Here is a 15,451-nt window from a genome sequence, read left to right as displayed (position 1 = left end):
GGCTGCCCGCCTGTCCCGCCACAGCTGCTCCATTTCCCATCTAGTGGGGGCTGGGGGCGCCCTGCGCGTGCTCCCTGTAGCCCGAGTTAGCTTAGCGTTGCTGTTCTACCCAGGGGCTGGGAGAGAGGCTGGCCCCAGGGGCCCTGTCGCTGGTGCCCTCAGGGAGTGAGCGCTGGTGTCCGGGGGGCTGTGTGTGCTTGACTGCGAGTGGGCACAGTGTGCATGGTAGACACATGGAATGAGTGCGAGGCAGATTGCGTGTGTGTGTTTCTCCCAATCAAAGGTTAATATATTCCTTTATTTTTTAGCAAACCCTTTCTTAACTCCAAGTGCTGTGAATCTCTTTTCTGATTTGTCTGTTCCCTGAGGAAAAGAACAAATTAAATGTGATTTGACTTAAGCACTGGATTGGATTTTAGGTGCTGTGATTCTTGGGGGACTAGAAGAAAAGGTGTGGGGTGATGGGCTGTCTGTAGGGATGGGGGTGTCAGCGGCCATATGCGTTTGTGCTGCCTTTTCTGCCATGACTTCAGTTTCACTCTCTCAGGAACACCCCGACCACCATCTACAGACAAGCACATTCCCCATTGCACAGGCAGGAGCCAGCCATGGGTCAGTTAGAGAGACAGATCTTGAATCCAGGACTGCAGGACATAAATAAAAATGGTGCACAACCCCCACTCCCCCAACAAAACAACAATAACAGCAAAAAAATAAGGGCGCTCTGGGAATGTGGCTTAGCGGTAGAGTGTGTACCTAGCATCCAGGAAGCCCTGGGTTCGATTCCTCAGCACCACCTAAACAGCAAAAGCCAGAAGTGGCGCTGTGGCTCAAGTAGTAGAGTGCTAACCTTGAGCAAAAAGAAGCCAAGGACAGTGCTCAGGCCCTGAGTTCAAGCTCAGGCCCTTAGTTCAAGCCTCACGACTGGCAAAAAACAAACAAAACCCACACACACACACACACACACACACACACACACACACACACACACACACACACCCCAAACAAAAACAAAGGCAACAGGATCAAACAGGACTCTTTTTAAACAAATAATTTGCTGGCTCCAGCCCTGCTTTTTACTGGTTATTTTGGAGATGGAGTTGCATAGCCTTTTCTTCCCAAGCTGGCCTTGATTCATGATCTTCAAGATCTTGGCCTCCTGAGTAGCTAGGATTACAGGTATGAGCCACAGGTACCTGGCTGGGTAGATACTTGTTTAGGCATCCCTCCTTCCATCCAGCTATTGCTTGCTTACAGAGTCCCCCCAAAGCCCTCCACTTAGGCAGAGGGGGAAGGGGATTGATGAGATAGAGTCCTTGCCCACAAGGGCCTTCCACCACCTCATCTCAGCTGGACAAAAGAGACACAAGTGTGTCTCCTTTTGGTACGTGGGAGCCCACAGTGTGTGTGTGTGTGTGTGTGTGTGTGTGTGTGTGTGTGTGTGTGTGTGTCTGAGATAATAGGGAGGCCACTGGGCCTGGGCTGGCCTGTCCAGTCCATCAATCAGGCCGGGGATAGGGGTATGCACCAAGGCTAGGAGATTGCAGCGTAGAGGCAGGTGTGTCCCTTTGGGGGTCTCAGCTTGTGGTGGCTCTGCAGGTTAGGCCTGGCTCTGATTCCTGTGCAGGCAGAGCAGAGGTGAGCTGGGAATCTGAAGCCCCCCAAAATAGTACGTGTGTGTGTGTGTGTGTGTGTGTGTGTGTGTGTGTGTGTGTGTATGCAAACAGGCCCAGGATAGCCTTTGGGGAGGGGCTGCTTTCTGCTATCTGCGGTCCTGCCCTGAGGAATTCCATGAAGAGTGAGTGCAAGTTGAAACCAGGGGAACAGCAAGGCTTCCCAGGAGACTGCCCCCCACCATGCAGGCGGGGTGGGGGGTGGGGGGGCATGTTATAGCCCTGGGTTGTAGGACAGGCCAAGAAAAGAGAGTAAATAAAAACCTGAAAGGGATCCACTACCAAGATTCTGAGCCTAGCAACGTGGCCTTGGAGCATCCACACGCTGGGCTCTGGTGTGGGTGGAAGGCCTGGCCCAGGCAGGCCTCTCCCAAGACTCCCTGGAGCCCCCTCAAGTCCAAGGTTACAGATCTCAGCCCGTGGCTCTGCCTGGCCACTGGGCGGTCGCTCGACTGCACGAGTGGCCAGAAGGATACAGGTTCCGCCTAGCGAGAGCTGGCTGGGGCTCTGTCCATCTGTAGGTAGAGTGAGGGTGGCTAGGGGTGCAGGACACCCCCCCATCCCTGCCCCAAAGGACTGAGAAGACTGGCAAGTGTTCCCCTAAGGAGAAGGGGCTTTTACCAGATGCCGAGCGTTGAAGCTGAGGGTGCGGCGGGGTGTGCAGAAGCCATAGATGTCCCTGCTGGGTGGGGTGGGTGGGGACCCTGGGCCACTCCCCTCCCCCATACGGATGAGCTGGCGCTCTGTGCGCTGATGAGGGAGACTTGAATTCTGGGAGAATCTGGCTTCAAACTCCCATGGTAACGTGCCCGATTTCATCTCACGCCTGCTGGCGTCTGGTGAAATCTGTGATTTCCATCTCTCTGCTCCAGGTTTGATCCACAGAAGACAGTCACGGTGGCCCCAGAAAGCCACAATTTCCTGACAGATGGCAAGTTACTTTGTAACCTATAATTTCGTGTGCTCTTTTTTTTTTGAAGCTTGTCTAGATAAATAAGACTAAACTAATTAGAATTTGTTTTACAGTTTTTGTCCCTTCAGGCTTTGAGCTGCAGTGGGGTCTTTGGCTCCACAGTAGATTGCTTACCAGGTTTCCCATAAAGAGTTTGTTTTACAATTGCAGTTCATGAATGGATGTACAAGGAGGAGAGTCCTCAGAGGAGATTGGTTTTGCATTTTCCCTCCTCTTTTAATTACATGGCTTTGTCCTGGACCAATACTCTGTGAAATAAGAGGGTGGGAGAGTCTCTGTACCCCATCTGTTCCTGCTACATGCACAGTGATCATGGAAGACAGGAGCAGGCAGGAGTGTCCATTTTCCCCGTATCCAAGGTACAGTTGTCTGCTGGCCGGAGGCTCGGGTCTCCAAGGCTCAGAGCCCTGTGGGCATCAGATGTGTTAGCTCAGGGGAAGGGCAGGGGCGTGGCATCTGGGAGTCAGATTTGCATTACCCTTGGGGTTCCTGGTTTTCATCATCCTCACCAGGAAGGTGGGGGTAGAGGGCACGATTTCCAACTTGGACACTAGTGACTCTTCTAACCTGGTTCCACAGACTGGGAGCCCGAGGCTGCCACCTGTCAGGTGTGCCACAGGCCACAAATAGCAAGGCTGGGCTTTGAAGTCTCAGATCTCTGGCTGCATAACCAGGACTCTTTGCAGATGATAGCTTCTCTGACTCCTTCTGTTGGCTGGGGGCTGCATTCCTTTCGCCACAAGCGGGGCTTATTGCTGGTGATTGCCCTGTTTACCTGTAGGCTCTGGTTCTTTAGTATCATCTGCAGACAGACAGCAGAGTGATTTTTTTCCTGCAGGGCCCATCTGAGAAGGTCATACCCTGGCTCAAGAATCACCTCTGGCTCCAGACTGGCCCCTTGAATAAAAGTTGCCTGACTCTGTCTTAGTTATCACTGTGGCTCTGCATGCAGGGTCCCTCCTACATACTAAAACTGGCTGATCAACAGTCCACGGACAAGTACCAAGTGGAGACAATATGGGGACTCGAACCTATCGCACAGGTGATTAGACACACACAGAGGTGGGGATGGCCCCTCCCAAGTCTTGTGTGGTCCAGCTGGGCCAAATCCAGGCCCATTAGTGTCCACAGTGGCTCCTCTCCCACCTGCCTGTGCTTCCATGCCCCTGGATGAGTTCTGAGCCTGGGACCCTGACCCTGGATAGGACAGTATCAGGGCTTGGCTTGGACTTTAGGATTATAGGATCAAGAATGAAAAAGAACATTTATCTATGTATTTACTCTCTAAATTTAAGGCCCACAGTATGATGTCTTCATATACATTTGCTTAGCTATGAGGATGGTGAACTCTGTGATCTTTCTAGTTGCCTGTATTGCAAGCCCAAGGCTGCAGTAGAGAGATTAGGCCACCAGGTGGCACCATTGTCCCAGGAATGGGCTGATGGGCCTCTTGTAGGGCGGGTTGGACGTGGTCATTGTGGGCTGAGATAGTCCCTGTCATTTTGGGCACCTGTAGCATCTAACTAATACCTGTAAGCTCCCCCCATTCCTGACACACAAAGGCACCCTAGCCTAGGGGTTGGTGACCTGCAGCACAGGTGTCTGAGACATTCCTGCCTGGCTGTGCTCTCTGGTGGACCCCTGTCTGTCCAGCACCCCTGGGGTTCTGGGGGGTGGGGGGGGATGCGTCTGTGACCTAGGGCCTGCTCCTTTTGAGGAGTTGGCAGACAAGCCCTGCATGGAAGAGTGAGGTGGCCCCAGCAGGAGCAAAAGGAGGTCCTTCTGCCCTACCGCCCCTCGCCTCTGCCCCCAGGTGAATGCAATTGCAGTGGTTCTGAAGCAAACTCCCTGGGCCTGGTGTGGGAGGGGGTGTCAAGCACTCATGCAGAGGAGTCTGGGGGACCCCAAAACAGATGCTGTGGAGGACCATGGCTATAGTCCCAAGCCTTGGCACTGTGGGTCAGCTGTCCCTGGGGTGCCACTGGACCCTGGGGACCCAGCTGCTGCCCTAGGTAGGGGGGAGGATTGTCCCTGTCCCTGGTGGACAGGGTGGGGTGAGGCGGTGTGTGAAGTGCAAGGAGAGGGCGCACCAGACAGGGCAGACACTGGCCATCCTGGGCCCCCTTCCTGCAGTGTCAGGGCCGGGGCCAGGGCTGGGGCCGGGCGCAGGGCTGGGTTCAGCCTCAGGCTCCCGCAGGCTTCCTTGAGGCGGTGGTGACTCCTCCACAGGACAAGCTTCGGTCCCAGGCCCTCCCTGGTGGTGGCACCTCATTTCCTCCCTTCTGGGTGCCCTCCCAGACTCCTGGTGCCCCGTGACCCCTTGCCGTTCTTCCTGTCCCTTCTGCCCTGTGAAGGGTCAGGAGACTGTGGGACCTGGGGGGGGGGCCTGAGTCTAGGGGCAGTGTGGGGGTGGCTGGCTGGGCTGAAGTGCCAGCAGCTGGGGGTGCAGGCAGCGTTCAGAAGGTTCCAAGCGAAGCCCATCACCGGTCCTCACTAAGTTGCCCTGTGGGTGTCCAGCGAGCTGGACTCTCCATTGTGCTGGCCGCCCCGGCTCCACAGCATGGGTGCCTGGTCTGTGCGGGTTCATGGGAGGATGCAGTCATGCGGGGGTCCCCTCCGGAGACCCCAGTTCCCACTGCCCTTTCCAGGGCTGACTGCTGGCCAAAGAAGCTGGAAGATGAAGTGGCTCTGGAACTTGCACTTAAAAATCTTTTAAAAATTGTTCTTATGAAGGTGATGTACAGAGGGGTCAGGCAAAGAGCACATTGGTTTTTGGACAATGTCACCCCTTCCTTCTGGAAGTTGCATTTTTAAGGAGTTTCTAGGGACTCTGAGTGGGAGAAGGAGAGAACAAATCCGCTCCTTCTGTTTCCCATAGTCCTAACAGATACTGAGAGGTGTATACATTCATAGCATATTGAGAGTAATAAGTACACAGCCTGTTAAACACTTACATGGAAAGTGAAGTACAACTGTAAATAATAAACATGTAGAAATAAGCATGAAATGGGAATAAGTACATGTACTATGACAGAAAACTATAATTATATTGTATTTCTATAAAGAGTAATTACTGAGGATAAATGTACAGATATGATAGCTAGGACCTATTTGTACTTTAAAAAAAAATGGAAGTACCAGAATTTGAACCAAGTACTTGATGTTTGTGCTGTTTGATTGCTTGACTCTATCGCTGGAATCACACCTCCAGGCCTACTTTTTGCTGGTTATTTTGAAAGTAGAAGGTCATGAATTTTTCTGCCTCAGTTGCCTTTGAACCACGACACTTTAGATCTCAGCCTTTCTTCGTAGCTAGAATGACAGGTGTGAACCACCAGTGCCCAGCTCTGCTTGTGCTTTCTACAAGCTGAACAAGGCTCTGGGAAGTGCCAGCTTCCTTCCTTCCTCCCATCCCTGTGGGACAGTCTTGTTCTGCAGGCTGAAGCAAGGCTCAGAGGGCAGAGGAGCTCCAGGCAGCCATAGAAGCGCCCAGGCCTGTCTGTTCCGTGCAGCCCTGAGCCAGCCTCCCTCTACTGCCCTGGGTGCCCTTGGGGTTCTAGGTGGTGTCCCTGCTGGTCCTCCCTGTGGGCCTGCTCCAAGTTGGCTGTGACCCTGGATGGAAGAGGCTGGAAGGCCCCTCAAAGCCTCTGCCTGCTCCCCTCTCCCACAGCAGGCTGGCCTAGTGGCTGCTTGGACAGGTGGCCACCATTTGGGAGGGAGCTCCCCGCCCCCTTGGTGTCAGATTTCCCTTGCAGTTTCCATTCCAGGCAGGAGTCCCTGGCCGGAAAGGGCCCCAGAGCCTCCAACCTGTGGTGGAGCACACTGGGAGTTCAGTTCCTTGCCTGGGCCTCCCGCAGGGGCTGGGAGGTGTGGGGCTCCAGTCTACCCCGCCACATCCCATTCTCAGGGGCCACCACAGCCTCCAGTCCCTTCCCCGTGGGGCTTCTTTCAAGTGACCTGTGGTCAGCCACGATCCCAGCAGCTGTGGAGGGCCAGCTGGGAGCAGCTGGCAGGGTGGAGCTGCCCCAGGAGGAAGAGAGAAGTCTGGACATTTCTACCTTCTGGAAACTCCTCCTCCTTCCTCTCCTAGCTCCTCCCATCTCCTCCTACTTGGCCCAGCTCCTTCCTTCCATCATCTTTTTCCCTCCTCTTCCCACTTAGCTCCTTTCAGTCCCCTCCTCCCCCTCTCTCTTCTTCCCAGGTCCTCCTTCCCTTTTCTTCTGCCTCCCAGTTTCTCCTATCTCTCTATCTCCTACTTCTTCCTTCATCCTCCTATTTCTCCCTCTGTCTTCCAGTTCTTTCCTCCTCCTCCTCCCAGCTCCTTCCTTCTCCTTCTTCCATTTTCTCCCTCCTCCTCGTCCTCCTCCTCGTCGTCATCGTTGTTGTCGTCCTCGTCCTCCTCCTCCTCCTCCTCCTTCCCCCACCCCGTCCCCCCCTCTTCTGGAGTCTTGCAGGAAGTTGCTCACTGGGGATCTGAGAGGTGACTTGAGGTTGAGCATGGACAAATATTTTTAGAGTTTGTATGGTACCAGCCAAATGTTTGTTTTAATGAGCATTAGAGAAAATTCCCATGAGCAATTAGGACATTGAGCTCTTAATTTCATGACATTACTGCTTAGGATGAGGTACATTGAGGGGGAATAAACCTCATTTCTGGGCAGTTTAAAGAGACCCAGGGAGGGGCTGGGGATATGGCCTAGTGGCAAGAGTGCCTGCCTCGCATACATGAGGCCCTGGGTTTGATTCCCCAGCACCACATATACAGAAAATGGCCAGAAGTGGCGCTGTGGCTCAAGTGGCAGAGTGCTAGCCTTGAGCAAAAAGGAAGCCAGGGACAGTGCTCAGGCCCTGAGTCCAAGGCCCAGGACTGGCCAAAAAAAAAAAAAAAAAAGAGAGAGACCCAGGGAGGCCATGCTGTTTCAGATGTGAGGGTTGAAGATGGGGTGGGGAGGGGGAGAAGCCTCTAGAGCTTGTGGACACCTCTGGTGTAAAGGGCTTGGGGTCTAGCCTGTGGCTGAGGGCCCTGGGCAGGTTGCTGCACCCCTGTGAGCCTCAGTGTCTTCCTCTGTCCCACAGGATGAGCAGCAGCTTGTGGGGTGTGGCAGCCTGAGATAAGAGGAGGAGGATGGAGCACTGAGGGAGGAGCACTGGATGGGGCTGGTCACAAGTGGCTTGCTTTGGCTGCTGTGCTTGCACCAGTGTCTCCGTCATCTTTGCACTGAGTGAGAGGATTACGGCTTGGCACTGGGAGCTCAGCCCCTCATTGTCAGCAGAGCTCCACCAGAGGGCCCTGCTGGACAGGCAGGCCTGGCTGGAACCCACTCAGCCACCCGCTGGGTGGTGGTACAGCCTTTTGGAACTCTGCCCTGGCCCTGACAGGAGTCTGGGGCCACAAGGTCCCCTTCTGAAGGGTGTGGCTGTGAGGAGCAGCCAGAAAAGGTGCAGCAGGACGCTGAGTGGTAGTAGGGCTTAATCCTGTGAGATTCTGTCCTCTTGTGGGGTGAGGTTCTGTCAGTCAGGTGGGAACAGGTTTGATTTAATTTCTGGATGGCTGAAACAAGCTCTGAGTGTTAGATATGCAGCTCCTGTCTCATCCATCCACCAAGCATCCATCATCATCCATCCACCAACTATCCATCACAATCCAGTCATCTACCATTCATCATCCACCCATCATCCATCCATCCATCCATCATCCACACATCATCCATCCATCCATCTATCCATCCATTCATCCATCCATCCATCCATCCATCATCCATCCATCCATCCATCTATCCACCATCCATCCACCGACCATCCATCAGCATCTAGTCATCTACCATCCATCATCCACCCATCATCCATCCATCCATCCATCATCCATGCATTATCCATCCACCAACCATCCATCACAATCCAGTCATCTACCATCCATCATCCACATCCATCCATCCATCCATCCATCCATCCATCCATCCATCCGTCATGCATGCACTATCCATCCACCAACCATCCATCACCATCCATTCATCTACTATCCATTATCCACCCCTCATCCATCCATCTATCCACCATCCATCCACCGACCATCCATCAGCATCTAGTCATCTACCATCCATCATCCACCCCTCATCCATCCATCCATCCACTATCCTTCCATCACCATCCATTCATCTACCATCCAACATCCTCCCATCATCCATCCATCCATCTACCAACAACCAACCACCTAGCACCTACCCACCATACATCATCTGCCATCCATTCACCCATCTGTCTACCCACCCACCCATTCATTGATTTGAAATAATTTATTCATTATCATCCATCCATCTATTATCTACCCACACATCTACCCATCAACCATCCATTCATTCATCATCTATCATCATCTGTCTACCCACCCACTCATTCACTGATCTGTAATCATCCATCTATTCATTTAGCATCCATCCATCATCCATCCATGCCTCTATCCACCATCCATCCACCTGTCCATCCACCAACCATTCATCCATTCGTTTATTATCTGTCACCATCCATCTAAATCATCCACCATCCATCCATCATCCATTATCCATTGTTCAAACCCACCATACATCATTATCCATCTGTCTATCTGCCATCCACCTATCATCCATTCATCCATCCATCTATCAACCATCTATCACCTACCTACCATGCATCATTATCCATTCATCCATCTAAACCATCCATCCATCCATCAACTATCAATCACCTTATCACACATCTCCATCATTATCCATTCATCCATTATCCATCTTCACCCATTGAAACCATCCATCAATCCACCTATCCACCCACTCACCCACCAACATCACTTAATCATCTACCCATCATGCATCTATTATCCATCCATCCATCCATCCATTCACCCATCCATCCATCCACTACTCATCAATGACCCATCATCCATCATCCATCCATCCATCCATCCATCCATCCATCCATCCATCCATCCATCCATCCATCTATCCACTCATCCATTCGTTTTCTTCAGCCAACAGCCAACTTACATGTTCACCCTCAGTGCATCCATTTATGTGTGTTCAGGTGTGGTCAGCTTGCCATTCAGCCTTTCTCTGCACAGTCCAGGTCCCAGGAGCAACTCTGGCCTCAGCTGATGGGAAACAGGTAATCAGGGCTAGGGCATAGTTCAGTGGTAGGATGATTGCCTGGCATGTGAGAGGCCTTGGATCCCATGCCAGGCATAAAAAGTATAGAAATAAATACAATCAACAACACAACAATTTCACTGTCACAACACCTGAGGATGAAGGCTCTGGGAATCCCTTTAGGTCCGCAGGAGCCCCTGGATCCCACTTTGCCTTGTCACTTGGTAACTAAGCATCAATGGCAGGATCCTGGAAGCTACAACTGCCCCTCTGCCTTGTGTGTGACTTAGGCAAAGCTGCCTGTGCGCTCTCTCTCTCTCTCTCTCTCTCTCGTTCTTTCTCTCTCTCCCCTTCTTTTTCCCTCTTTCCTGAGTAGAGAGAGGCATGCAAGCAGGGAACAGGGGCTTTAGTTTTATTGAGGTAGATTGTGGAGCTAAAACACGAAACAGCAGTCTCTTTATTCCATAGTCATTTTTCTGTAGTCATCTCATTGGAAAGAAAGCTCTCTCTCCCTCCTTCTCTCCCTCTCTTCCTCCTGCCCTCTCTCCCTTTCTCCCTCGGAGACTCAAAGCTGATATTCATCTAAGTAGAGGAGTCCTGGCTGGCTCTGGCCCATCATGGGGTCTCCCTAGTCCTGCCTCGAGGCTCCCGCTCTCTCTCAGCGTGGCGGCTTCCTTTCCACTGAATTCTTGCTTTGCCTGGTGGGGTCTCTGCTAATCCATGGGCTGAATCCTCAGGGTCTGTCCTGTTAAAGCTCTTAAAAGCAGACATCTGTGCCCCGGAATAATTCCTGTTTCCTGCAAAGGAGAGAAATGTTAATTATGGTCAGTGTCTTCAGGCCTTTGTCCTTTGGAAGACTCCGTCTCTGAGCTCTGGGATAAAGGAATTAGGTCCTGATTAAAGGCAGGCTGTACTGTTTGGAGCTCACGATTCTCAGTTCCCAGAGATTTCAGGCAGCAAATGAGAGTGAGGGACGAGGGAGAAAATAAAAGGGAGAGCAAGGCAAAGCCAAGCAAGGAGAAAAGAGATGTCTGCTGTTTGGGATGGGGATAGAAGCCCAGGGCTTTGAGAGCAGCAGCCAGGACTTAGGTGACCCTGGGCTGGGCAGCTGGTGACCCGGGAGAGCCATGGCCCCCTGGCTGGGTTCAGACCCAGGCACCTGCGCACATTCTGCTCCCCATGCTGTGGAAAAACCACACTGTTGATTTTTTTTTTTTTTTTTGGCCAGTCCTGGGCCTTGGACTCAGGGCCTGAGCACTGTCCCTGGCTTCTTCCCGCTCAAGGCTAGCACTCTGCCACTTGAGCCACAGCGCCGCTTCTGGCCGTTTTCTGTGTATGTGGTGCTGGGGAATCGAACCTAGGGCCTCGTGTATCGGGGCAGGCACTCTTGCCACTAGGCTGTATCCCCAGCCCCACACTGTTGATTTTTGATTTGTTTGCTTTGTATTGGCACTGGGGCTTGAACTCAGGGCCTGGGCCCTATCCTGTGTTTTTGCTATTTTGCTCACGGGTATTGTTCTACCATCTGAGCCATCCCTATAATTCTATTTTTTTCTTTTCTTTTGGGGAATGTTTAATTGGAGAGAAGAGTCTCATGAACTTTCCTGTCTGGGCTAACTTCAAACTGCGATCCTCAGATATCAGCCTCCTGAGTAGCCAGGAGCCAACGATGCCTAGCATTAGAGGCTATTTTTAAGGTTTTTTTTTTTCAACAGGTGCATGGGGGGAGTTGAGGATCAAGGTGGACACAGTCTCAACCAGCAAGGAGTGAGGATGCTGGGGTTCGGCTGGTGTTTCCATTCTCACTGCAGTGGGGAGCGCTTTTGCAGTAAGATCTCGCGGCCTTGCGCACCATCCTACTTTTTTCTTGGATTTCCTTTATGTAGACTGCAGTGGTTTGATTCATTTGCTGGGTTTCTTGGTGATTTCTCTTCCTCCTGGATTATCGGTCCTGTTATCAGCAGTGGGGTCAGGGGTCCTGAGGTTGGGGCTCCAATTTTCCTTTGTTCTTGTGGTCCTGAGGCTAAAAGTGCAGCTGGGGCTATAGAAGAAGCTGGATGGGTGCTGGGGGTAGAAGGAGGGAGAGAGTGAGGGAGAGAGAGGTGAGAGAGAAGGAAGGAGGGTGGGAATGAGGGGGAAGGGAAGGAAGGGAGGAAAAAGTAGAGGGTGGAAGAAAGGAGGATGAAGAGACAGAGAAAGTAACATACACATAGATACATAGATACATAGATACATAGATACATACATACATACAGTGGAGTATTACTGAGCCATGAAGAAGAATGAGGGCTGGGGACATGGCTTAAGTGGCAGAGTGCCTGCCTCCCAAGTATGAGTTTAATCCTCAGTACAGAAGAAGTAGAAGGAGAAGAAAAGCAGACTGAGAAGGAGGAAGAGAAAAAGAAGAGGAAGAAGGAGGAAGAAAGAGGAAGAGGAGGAGGAGGAAATCCTATCATTTGTAGCAAAATGGGCAGTACTGGAGTACATTATGCTAAGTGAAATAAGCCAGGAGCAGAAAGATAAATAATGCACTTTCTTTCTCATTTGTGGGAATTAAAACAGAAAACAAAAGACTCAACCTTTTCCCTGGGTGTGGACCCAGGACAGGTACCTGGGCAATTGTATTGGTTTAATGATCCGCTAGGGTTGGCACTCAGTGGCACTCAGTTCCCGAGTCCCTTTAGAATTCCAGAGCAGCATGTGAGGTGTAGAAGACACAGAGAGAAGCCCTGTGCTCCAGTCAGGTGTTGCGTTTCACAAAGTTCTGCCTGGGCAATGTTTATGACTCCTCTGAACCTAACTTTCCTCTTTTGTAGTTTTTGACTTCAGAAGCTATTTTGCTTTCTCTCCTTTTTTTTTTCCTTTGGGTTCAAATCCAGTTTTATTAAAATCATTTATTTGGCAATTTTGGCAGCAGTAAACAGTCTTTGACCATGACAGCGAAATATATTAGATGTGAGTTCCCGTTTTGGTTTGCAGGAGATTTGGTTCCATATACGTTTCTAAATCCTCTCATGACCAGCTAGTGAATTATCTTAAGTTTCTCTATTCATCATAGTAGAGGAACTTGTAAAATAAGGTTGAAAAAAATAAGTGCACAGATGCAAAACATCCTCTTCAAATATTAAAAACATACGAAGTATATTGAAAACATTTCGTCTTCCGGGTATCAAAGCAGACATTTGATGTCTGTGGGTTTTTGATTTTACTTATTGTTAGTTACAGTTCATTGAAATCTTTAATATAGTTTCAATAGAATTTAAGGATAGAAGAACCAGGAGAGACACAGCAGGGGAGGGGTGGGGGTGGGGGCAGAAGAGGCACTTTAGAATCCAAACCTTTTGTCCTCAGGGCAGTAGTACTGTGTGCTTACTTAGTACCTTACATTAGCATCTGCCTGGTAGTGGATCTAAGTATTGGCTTATTTAAAGGTATTGATTAATGGATACCCGATGGCCGGAGGTCTTCCTGGCCCAGCAAATGTTCAGCAAGCCTGAATGCAAAAGCTCACAGGGTTCAATGCTTTTTAGTTGTTTTCTAGGGAACCTGAAGTTGGGAAGGGAGTCCTGGCCCCAGATTTGCTGTGGAATGATGATGTTGTTGTTGTTGTTGTTGTGTGTGTTTGTCAGTCATGGGGCTTGAATTCTGGGTGGGTGTGCTGTCCCTGAATTCTTCAGCTCAAGGCTATCGCTCTACCACTTGAGCCACAGCGCCACTTCCGGTTTTCTGGTGGTTAATTGGAGATAAGACTTTCATGGACTTTCCTGCCTGGCTTTGAACCGTGATCCTCAGATCTCAGCCTCCTGAGTAGCTAGGATTACAGATGTGAGCCACTGGTGCCTGGCTTCAGAAGCTATTTTTGAGAATTAAAAAAAAACCCAACAAACTGCATGTGGAGAATTTAGGATAGAGCTGGCTGTACATTCAACAGATAAGGAATGGAATGAAGAGGATAGTTTTTAGTTTAACTTTGTTGTGATGGTTGTCTCTGGGAAGGGGGGGGCTGGGGGGGGTCTTGCCTGCCTTTCTGGCACTTGCTCTGGGCTGGCGCATAGTAGGTGTAGCTTACTTAGCCCTCAGACTCCACGGCCAGCAGCTTGGGCTCCCTGCACAGCTGTATGGAACTGCCTTCGTGCTTCTTTTCCCAAAGAGTCAGCAGCAGCATGTCACTGTCAAGAAAGAGGCAATTTTGTGGGAGTCTCTTCTCTCTGCCTTCAGGCCTGATCCATTCCAGTATTGACTTCAGGGGCTTAATGCTCTGCCTCGTCTCGGGGAGAGCTAGGGCTAAACTAACCGGGAGTCAAGGTCTCCATGCCCTTTGCTCCGGCTTTTATCTGCCTGATTTCATGCCACTGGAGCCCCGGCTGCCGCTCAGCTGGAGAAGCATCACAACGATATGAAACGGAAGTACATAGGCAGGTGTCAGACACTTGTCACCCACCTCTGGCCTGTCTTCCCGCTTGAGAGCTCGTTGTACAGAGAGCCTGCTTCATTGCATCTGCACTTCATAATCCCTGGCTTGTAATGGAAGGCTATGTTCTCAGAGCTCAGGGGCTTGCTCTCCCAGGCTGTGGCCAGTGATGGCCCCAAAGTGGGAGCCAGCCAGACATGTAACAGCAACTATGGGCTGGCTGGTGTGTGTGTGTGTGTGTGTGTGTGTGTGTGTGTGTGTGTGTGTGTGTGTGTGTGTGTACCCAGACTTAAATTCTCGGCCTCTAACTCTTAGTCAGCTTTTTCACGTGTAGCTAATGTTCTACCACTTGAGTTGTGCCTCCAGTCCAGCTTGTTTTTGCTGGTTAATTGGAGATAGTGTCTGTCAGACTTTTCTTCTCAGACTGGTTTTGAACTTTAATTTTCAGATCTCAGCTTCCTGTGTAGCTAGGATTACAGGGGTGAGCCAAGTGCTTGATCTCTCTGTCTCTGTCTCTGTCTCTGTCTCTCTCTCTATATCTCTCTCTCTCTCCTGGAGCTGGTCCTGGAACTCAGGGCCTGGGCACTGTCCCTGATCATTTTTTTCCCTCAAGGCTAGGGCTTTACTATTTAAGCCACATATCCAGTTCTGGCCCTTGGTTGTTGATTGGCGATAAGAATCTTTTGGATTTGCTTGGGCTGGCTTTGAACCACAATCATCAGATCTCAGCTAGGATTATAGGTATTAGCCAACAGCTCCCAGTTTCTTTTCAGTTTTTAATTTTTAATTTAGTTTTGCAGTGCTGGAGATCAAACCCAGGATCTCATGCATGCTAGGAAAAAGTTACATGGTTGAACTATATCTCCTGCCCCTTCTTGGGTTTTTAAAATGTAAAAGAGATATGAAGCAATGTTCAAGTGTATAAGGATTTAAAAATACATTTTTGGTACTGGGGCTTGAACTCAGGGGCCTTGAGCTCTCACTTGGATTTTTCACTAAAGGCTGATACTCTACCACTTGAGGCACAGCTCCGTTTCCAGTGTTTTGCTGGTTACTTAGAGATAGGAGTCTCACAGATTTGTTTTTCTTGGTTGGCTTTGAACCAGGGTCATCAGATCTCAGTCCCCTGCCCCCTCTTGTGAGCAGTGAGAATTAAATCAGCTGGGATTATAGGCATGGACCATCATGCCTGGCTTATTCTCCAGCATGGCAGGTGCTGATCCCAGCGAGCTCTGTATGCTGCTCACGCTGTCTGCTCTCTGTGTTCACTTGAGCC

At 50.6% G+C, this 15,451-nt stretch overlaps 1 long non-coding RNA gene across 1 annotated transcript; it reads right to left on the bottom strand.

Moving 5' to 3' along the window:
- Positions 1 to 5,939: 5,939 nt before the first annotated feature.
- Positions 5,940 to 12,909, bottom strand: LOC125354256. Its single transcript, XR_007211471.1, has 3 exons — positions 12,784 to 12,909; positions 6,561 to 6,566; positions 5,940 to 5,950 (listed from the first exon to the last, which is right to left on the bottom strand). It is a non-coding gene; the product is annotated as an uncharacterized LOC125354256 (long non-coding RNA).
- Between the last annotated feature and the right edge of the window lie 2,542 nt (positions 12,910 to 15,451).

This window comes from Perognathus longimembris, chromosome 7 (assembly GCF_023159225.1).
Source record: "Perognathus longimembris pacificus isolate PPM17 chromosome 7, ASM2315922v1, whole genome shotgun sequence".
NCBI classification, from domain to species: Eukaryota; Metazoa; Chordata; class Mammalia; order Rodentia; family Heteromyidae; genus Perognathus; species Perognathus longimembris.
The sequence above is the reverse complement of the archived record's forward strand: the minus strand, read 5'-3'. Positions and strand labels throughout refer to the sequence as shown.